Below are 9,006 nucleotides of genomic sequence, written 5' to 3'. Positions count from 1 at the left end.
ACTATAATGATATTAGATTCAGAAAAAGACAATGAAAGAAAGGGAAACAAAAAAAAATAGAAAAATTGCATACCTTGCCATCAGGTGAGTGGAGGAGGTACTCGTGCATGATCCAGTTGGGGTGCAGTCTCTTCCTCTTGCTGTCTCTGAACTTGAAGACAAGGGAAGTCTTGTGCCCGATCAGCTCCAAGGATTCGTCAAAGATGAGCTGGTCCCGACCATTGCCATGCCAGAAGCCCTGCCCTGCGTTGCGGTTGGCCCTGCACCCACTGCCATTTGCACTTGCTTTGTGCCTGGGGGTGAAGTAGTACACCTCCTCCCCTATTCCGCGCTTGAAATCCCCTGTAGATGGAGGGACAAAATAATTAGAAACAGGGAGACAAGATTTACGACACTAGATTGTAACGGAAAGACAAAAGAACTGACGAAAAAAACAGGAACGGAAGACATGCTATAATTAAGAAGGTAACTCCACGATGCATGGTTGGAAGCAAGAGACAATGAGACAAAGGGAACCATCGGTTCACTTGTAATTCGGACAAGAGGACAGAGAAGAATGCGGGAATAAATTACAAGGATGCATGATCTAGAGTTTTAGTTGGGGTTCAAGAACTCGTTCTTGCTAGTGATGATACTAAGAAAGGAAAATAAAAACAAGAACATGAGGAGGGAAACCTGAAGATAAGAAAAAAGAAGGGAGGAAAGAGGAGGATCTTGCATGTAATTTGGACAAAAAGAAGGAGACGAGTGGGGGGGAAAGAAGAAGGATCCAGGGTGTTAATTAGGGTTTTATGCATATGATCAAGAACTCGTTTCTTGCTGGTGATATTAGCTAAAAAAGGAAAACAGGAACAGGAACAAACCAGATGAAGAAAGAAAGAAGAGGGATCATGCAATTTGGACCAAAAGAAGGAGAAGGACGTGTAGAAATTAAAGAAGAAGGATCAAGGGTTTGAGGCAAAGCAATGTATCGATCAAGAACTCGATCGTTCTTGCTGCTGATACGTACTAGAGGAAACCGGAAGAAGGAAAAAGAAGAGAGAAAAGAGGTTGGATCACGTACTTGGGAGGTCCCACGGTTCTTGAGCATAAACATCGCACTCATGTATCAGCTTAGGTGGGAGTCGAGAGCCCTCCGCGCGCTTCCGGAGGTAGCGGATGACTTCCACATCCGTTGGAAAAAACCTCATTCCATCCACCTCTCCGTCCATCGTCTCTTCTTCAGTATTCTGCTTCTTCTTCCTCTTCCCTTAGCCTTCTCTTCTTGGCGTTTCTCCTCCGAGAGCTATCACAGTCGTCAGAGATACACGATCGATCACCGCTCCGGGATGCTATGGGTAAACCAAGAAGCTAGCCAACGATGCTTACCCAGCGCGGTCAGAACTCGTGTGTTATAAAACAGAACCTAAGACCAACGGTAATATATATTCCTTGGCTGTCACCGGGTGAAGCACGCGGATCCTCTGCTGTGCGATGCGTGCCACACAGCAGCGGATTGCCAAAGTAATTTGAATTATAATGGTGGGTTATCATGCATTACCAAAGAGTATTGCAAAATATTGGGGTAAGGCACGATTGACTTACGTATAGTAGCTAGGAAATTCTTGGCCTGAACACTAACCATATAAGTGACTTGCACATACATAAAAGCTAGCATTCAACCCCCGTATTGTGGGGGTTTAATTGATATTAATAATAATGATATTTTCTTATATCATGAATGTTAGTAAATTCAAAAATCAAGAATGCTATAAAATAGATCTGTAGAATACATTCTTGCAATGAAAGATCATTCATGTGGAGAAAGGTCAAGATAGGCAGTCTCGGTGATCTCCTTTAGATGGCTATATATCTTCTTTCTTTCTCGCTTTCCTCCCCAAACGTCCCTTGTTTTCTTCACGGCCTCTTCTTCTTCTCTTTTTTCCTGGAACCACTGAGTCATCTAGGTGGCTGTTGTTCCATTCATTTTTTTAGTGGAAATAAGAAAAGTAAGGAACCACCCCTTGGTTCCCCCTCCCATGTAAACCAAATCGAAAAGCATGATTAATGTTCCCTTCCCTAAAAGAGCTTAACCACTACAGACAAAGTGACTCATTAGTATTATTTACTTTCTTCCTAATCTAATATATAAACTATACTTGCAAAAGACACCATGGGTTTTATACATGATAGCCCATTTTGGTTGGTTTCATTACATTTCCTACCGCATGGCCATATAAGCGAAATTAAAATATTCAAACATAATCTTAATCATTTGATCGACTCAGATTAAATAGTTTCTGTTCTATACCAGATAATATCAGACCCAAGCATAAAAGAAGAAACTTCACTTATGAAACAAATCAGCCTAACACCAGACCCTCAAATCATCCTCATATCTGTATAAGGAGGATAAAGATTAAAACACAAAGTTAGGTCCACATAAGAGGACAGAAATGATACCCTGGCATCTCTAAGCTCGTCGAAATCCCCATCACTCGGTAGGAAAAGAGAGAATTTATTCCAAAGTACCTAGAGACACCATTAAAGAAAAATAAAACTACAAAAAGAAAAAAATATAAATACAAATTCTCTAATTATAACAACAACCACCTACAGATCAACGACCAAAAAATTTAGAAAAAGTAAAAATTGTTTGTTTGAGAATCATAAAGAAAGGCATAGAAATTGAAATTTTGAAGAGGAAAAAGAAAATCTTAAAAAATTATTATAAATTAGAAAGATATTTCAAAGTTGTGAGGACCATTATTCCAAGCAAGCTTGGGATACCCCTCTATCCCTCCGAATGGTCCTGATGTAAATGGAGCGAAAATCCAGCCTACAAACCTCCTCTTCGGATATTTCAAGAGCTTGGGCAGCCGTAGATGACGGTTGACGGTGGTAGATTCGCTTTCAACAATAAGTTTTGAACATATATCTATTCTCCGAAGAATCAAGATCTTAGTCAGCAGCCCCCATGGCAACCGACAAGCATGGATGGAAGTACAGACAAACTCACCATCATGTGACCAACACATTCCTTCATGATTCAAAGGAAAGCTTGAGAAACCAACATTAATGTTGGATCCTTTTTTTTTTTTCAAACTCCGGTTTCAAGACATTTAATCGAAAGATATAAATCTATAATCGAGAGAATACACTGGCCTACTTATTCTCTATTTTATTTCCAACAATTGATTCTTTTTATTACAAAACACAAATAATACCACAGAAAAAGGGAACTTCGGGGGAAATGCACGCATCACCTCCTCCGATTCCTTCGTCTGGCTTCACGAGCCTTCCGCTTCCTCTCCTCCTAGCCGTCTGCACTCTCAGATCACACCAACCTTGACCACCTTTCGTCGGAACTGCCACACAAGAGCCTCCTGCAGCTTGCTCTCGTCTACTACGACCTAGATGTCGTAGCCCAACTTGAAGAAGAGCACGTTCGCATGCCTCAGGGCTGGCTCCACGATGGCGGCGGCCGAGTCGATTGGCCCCTCCTGCCGTGGCTGATGGTCGAGGAGAAGCGAGGCAGAGCAAAGGGGAAGAAGTTGCGGGAGCAGGTGTGTAGGTTGATTGGGTGAAGGGAGGGGAAGGCGGGAACCGAGCCACCTTCTCCACCACCACCGGCTCCTCTTCCACCTCCAAGAGACCCTTCCCATCATTATCGTTGCCGGCGTCGGGCGATATTGACCCACGGAGGACCTTCCGGCTCCGCGCATGCATCTGCCACCTCCCTAGGTTGGCCGATCCCGCCGCCATCGCTGTTGATGGCCAAACACCGCAAGACATCGCGCATCCGACGGAGGATTGTAAAAAATTCCTCCATGGAGTCTCAATCCTCAGGTTTTTCCACTATTTTTCCATCCTCAGGAGTCTGAATTTTTTCACTATTTTTCCATCCTCAAGAGTCTCAATCAAGTGGGAGGCTTAAGCAAGCAAAGCCCAAAAATGCAGAATTTGTTAGGGACACGTGGTACGTTAGGAGATTACCCTATAATATGACATGTCAACATAAAATTTCATCCCTGAAAGCTATTGATTATTTTACTTATATTATATAGATTCAGATGGTCACCAAGGAAATTTAAAAAAAAAAATAGATCATTAATTAGCAACTCTTTCAAATGATGAAGGCTTTGATATGGACAAACCTCTTTGCTTGTCCAAATATAGGATGCTCCTGATCCCCACCCCCATCCCCCTTATTTTTTTTGGAGGACCTTCATATTCAGCATTTCCAGCATCTTCAGATGAATAACTTTCAGTAGATTCTCCAATCAGTTCTCTCCTCAACTTGTCAAGAATATCACAAGCAATAGATAAATAGAAAGGTGTCTCTTTTAATTGTAAATGTATCCAACTACACATTAGCAAGCTGCACTTGATCATGCAATGTTTTTTCGAAATGTGGAACTGCAAGAGTAGACAACCATATTATCGACCACAGCAGAATGCTATCATGAGCTACTCTAGCATGAGTCACCAAAGCAGAAGAACAATCATCGCTACGACTAATAAAAAGTAATAGATTTGCAGTTCAGCATCTATATATATACATCCTAATGTTCATGAAGATACACTGGTACAAACAAACCCCCACCTCACAACCAAGATTTTTATCTTGAAGTTCTTAGTGCCGACTTTTAATCAAGTGTTCTTTAAAGAACTTCAACAATTATTTATACTTGCTATATATTACTAGAACCACTTGCTTCACTAAAAATATATAATATTTAACATTTGTATAAGTTCAACATGTTTGTGATCAAATTTTGCACTCTGAAAAAATAGATCTTAATAGACTAAATTACTCCTACGTTGCATTGGTCCCAAAAAAAATAGAAAGAAAGCAAGTATGTGACTTCAGACCCATAAATTTATTACATGGAATACTGAAAATTTTGTCAAAAACTCTAGCAATCAAACTATCTAGATTTTTGAACCGACTTGTAGATGATTCGCAATCAACCTTCATTAAAGGAAGACAAATCATAGATTGCTATCTAATTGAAATGGAGACCATCTTCTATTGACTTGAATCAAAGTAGAAGGTACTTGTCTTCAAAATCGACTTTGAAAAAGCATCTGACAAGGTCACTGGTCCTTCCTCCTCACCATAATAGAATCTAGAGGCTTTGGCTCAAAATGGAGGCTCTGGATTCAGAATATTCTGATTACTAGCAAGATGGCCCTCCTTATAAATAGAAAACCTTTAAATTGGATCCAAAATAGGCAGGGATTATAACAGGGTGACCCTATCTCCCCAATGCTTTTTGTGTTAGTTGTAGATGCACTTACTCTCATAATCAAAATGGCTGCTTCAAACCAACTAATCTTAAAAATTGGGCACCCAGATTCAATGGCTAGAAAAATCTTGAGCATTCAATATGCAGACAGTACTCTTTTGATGAGTAACGCAAGTAGACACCATACCTCTATTCTAAAGTTCATTGTCTATGCATTTGAGCTGGCTTCGGGCCTAAAGAACAACTATCAAAAAAGCAATCTTTTTACTTTTTAGAATTTCAGAGAGTGAGAGCAAAATTCTAGCATAAATTATTGGTTGCATCCTATCAAAGTTGGGAACAACTTACTTGGGATTCCCACTACACCACCACAAACTAATAGCGAATGATTGGAGATTTCTAGTGGAGAAGAAAGAGAGGAAGTTGTTAGGCTGGAAAGATAAGGTCCTCTAGCTCACTCGGTGGCTGTCTAACACTTATAAACTCGATGCTCAGTTTGATACAAATCTATTGGATGTCCTCACTATTGATATCTCAACAAATTTTGGACAGAATTGACAAGAGACATCGGAGTTTTTTGTGGAAGGGGGACAAACAATACAAAAAAATTCACTATTTAGTTAACTGGAAACGGGTTTGTATACCAAAAATAGTGGGAGGATTAGAAGTTATTAATTTAAATCTCCTAAACAAATGCCTGCTTCAGAAATGCTGGTGGAGTTTCTATAAGGATCGAAAAAGGGTGTGGAGGATTCTAATAAAAAGCTTACTAACATAATGAGATTCCAAACTGGATGAAAGGAAAGCATCTAAAATTTGCATCAGTAATCTAAAAAAGTATGGTGAAAGTGCGTGAGCTCTTCCACTAGAATGTTCAGTTTGAGCTTGAAAGTGGGAAGGAAGTCTCTCTCTAGCACGATCAATGGATTGTGAAGATAGGCCTCTCAAACACAATTATCCAGTTTTATTTCATCTGACATCTCTTCCAAATCTTTCAGTGCAACAATTCAAAAGTCTGTCAGATGTCAACAGTATTTTTAGAGTTGAGACTATCATGATCTTGGAAGACGCTCTTCAAGATTTTAGATGCTGCACTGAAAATATAATCCTTACAGAGGATCCAGATAAAGCAAAATGGAAATAGACTGTTAATGGGTATTTCTTCATTAGAGATTGCTACCATTTTCTTTGCAATAGAGGTATTTGGCTAGCATTCGCCAAAAAATTCTGGCATGTCCCCATTCCAGAGAAAACGAAGATCTTCACTTGGCTCCTATTTCATAATAGAATCGTTACTACTGAAAATCTCTAGCGGAGAAAAGTTTGGCAAATGTTTGACTGCCCAATATGTTGTGCTGCTCTTGAATCAATAAATCACCTATTTATTTTTTGTTCTTATGCTTCATTCATTTGGCAGACAATCACCTCCAAACTTCATATCACAGATACACTCTCATCAACAAAAGACCTATGGAATAGTTGGCGAGAAGAACTACCTTCGAAAATTATTAAGAAAGACTGGGATGTCATTGCTTCTATCACCCACTGGTTAATTTGGAAGGAAAGAAATAGAAGACTATTGCAATTCGAAGTACTCACAATGATTATCATGTTTCAGAGAATCTATCAAATAATTCAAGGCCGAACGTCAACCATAGAGGATAAATCAAAAATAAGAATCGAAAAAATTTATTAAATAGCTAATGTAATATTTTTTTAAACTCTACTATCATTCTCTGTAATGACTGCATAATTCTCCTTAAGAAAGCCTTCCATATCTTATTGTTGGTTGACCTAGGCCAACCAAATCCATCATCAGCTTTTTGTAAACTCTTCCCTGAATAAAATTAGGATGGTTTCACCTCCCATTTCCATCAAAAAATAAAAATAATAAGGTTGGTTATGACTTAGACCCATTTCACCCGTTTCGGACTTGCTCGGCCCATTTAAAATTTGCTCAACTCATTTATCCAGATTCAACATATTTTTAAATAGGTTATGCAGGTCTAGTCAGATTACCTATTTAATGAAAAGACAACATCAGATTCGGATTTTTGATCTGTTTAATAAATAGTTCGGTTCGAGTTGACAGATTTTTTATCCGATCCATATTTGACTTGACCTATATCCTTCTCGATTGCCATCATTAGTAAATAAGTTGGACATGGGTTTGTTCTTTTTAACCCAATTGTAAATTAGTCCATTGTACCTAGGTTTAAGCTGTTTAGAGTTGACATGAATTTGATCTGATCTAAGCTTGGCCGACCTGGTCTATTGCCACCCCAAACAAATCAAACAAGACCTTTTGTCTCCTGTTGTTTTTGGTCTTTGCTATCTTTTCTTCTTTTTCTACATGCAAATCTGTTGGTTATTGTGATGAATCTACCATCTTACATATACTTGCTTCCACTATTCTTGCCTTCTTGGTGCTAATTTTCCTCTTGTTCTTGGATCTAATCATCCATCAAAACTTTGTAATTCTATGTAGTTTCCTATTTAGCAAGAGTTATCATTATTTCTAAGATAAATAAAAATTATTTTTTCAAGCAAATATGTCAATTGTGGTGGGGTGCAAGCATGATGTTCTATTATTTAATTAGCATTTTTAATAACACATGCTTAATAACAACCTTTATGTCTTTATACCATTACAGAGAAAATACTCTAATTTGACTTTGTACAGAAGAAATTCTAAGTTTTCTGCATCAGAAAATGCTTGTTTGTCATGACATCTATATAGCTGCTTAAATAACAAAATGTAAAATATCACTCACCAATCTGCTTACCATCTAGATTTTGAAAACTTTTTCTTGATAATTGTCATGATTATCTTGCTTAATTTCTAGATTGCTATATTATCTAATGCACAGCTGAGGTGATTATGGTTGCATGCATTATGCTGGTTGGCCTCTTCGCTTTACAGCATAGAGGCACTCAGAGTGTAGACTTTCTGTTTGCACTTGTTGTCATCATTAATTGGCTCTTGTTTATTGGTGTGGTTGGTCTGTTCAATATTGTTGCTTGAACCCCATAATTTGTCATACTCTTTCTCCACACTATATCATTAAGTTCTTCAGAAGGACATGAAAAGATTGCTGGATTTCTTAGAGGGATTATTCTTTGTATTACAGGTTATTTATAGAACACAGTCCAAGATGCTTTCGCTTTTATCTATTAATAGCCTCTTATGTTGAATTTACATGATTCACGTAGGTACTGGAGTTATGTTTGTAGATCTTTGGCCACTTCACTGATTTATGCATTAAGGTGTGGTAGCTAAACATATCTACTTTTTTCTCTTAGAGGTTTCTATCTTCATCAAAGACAAGCGATAAGTAGAAATCATCTAGAAGAAGAAAGTGTCATCCTGAATACGATAATATGAAAGCAAAATATCTTTTATTTCACATGAATATTAACTAATGCAAAAGCCAACTTGTCTTTTCTTATTACTTGTCATTACTAAATATAGTGTTGTGCTTGCGATCATTCATATTATTACCTCTTGTTGTGGGGTCGTGCAACCTCAGCCATGGATCTTGGGACTCACCCTCAGAAATTTCAGACGACGAGGACAGGAACTATCGGATCTGTCAAAGAAAGCTAAGGCGAAATGACCACACCTACTCGAACGCTCACCGACCACTGGATCAATCCCTGGTTGACCCCTAGTTTCGAAAATTTTTTCGACCTCCGGGTCGACATCCCATCATTAGCAGGAATGAAGCCAACGACCGACACTGACCTCCGATCGAAATTCTTTCGACCTCCGATC

This window comes from Elaeis guineensis, chromosome 5 (assembly GCF_000442705.2).
Source record: "Elaeis guineensis isolate ETL-2024a chromosome 5, EG11, whole genome shotgun sequence".
Classification (NCBI taxonomy): domain Eukaryota; kingdom Viridiplantae; phylum Streptophyta; class Magnoliopsida; order Arecales; family Arecaceae; genus Elaeis; species Elaeis guineensis.
The sequence above is the reverse complement of the archived record's forward strand: the minus strand, read 5'-3'. Positions refer to the sequence as shown.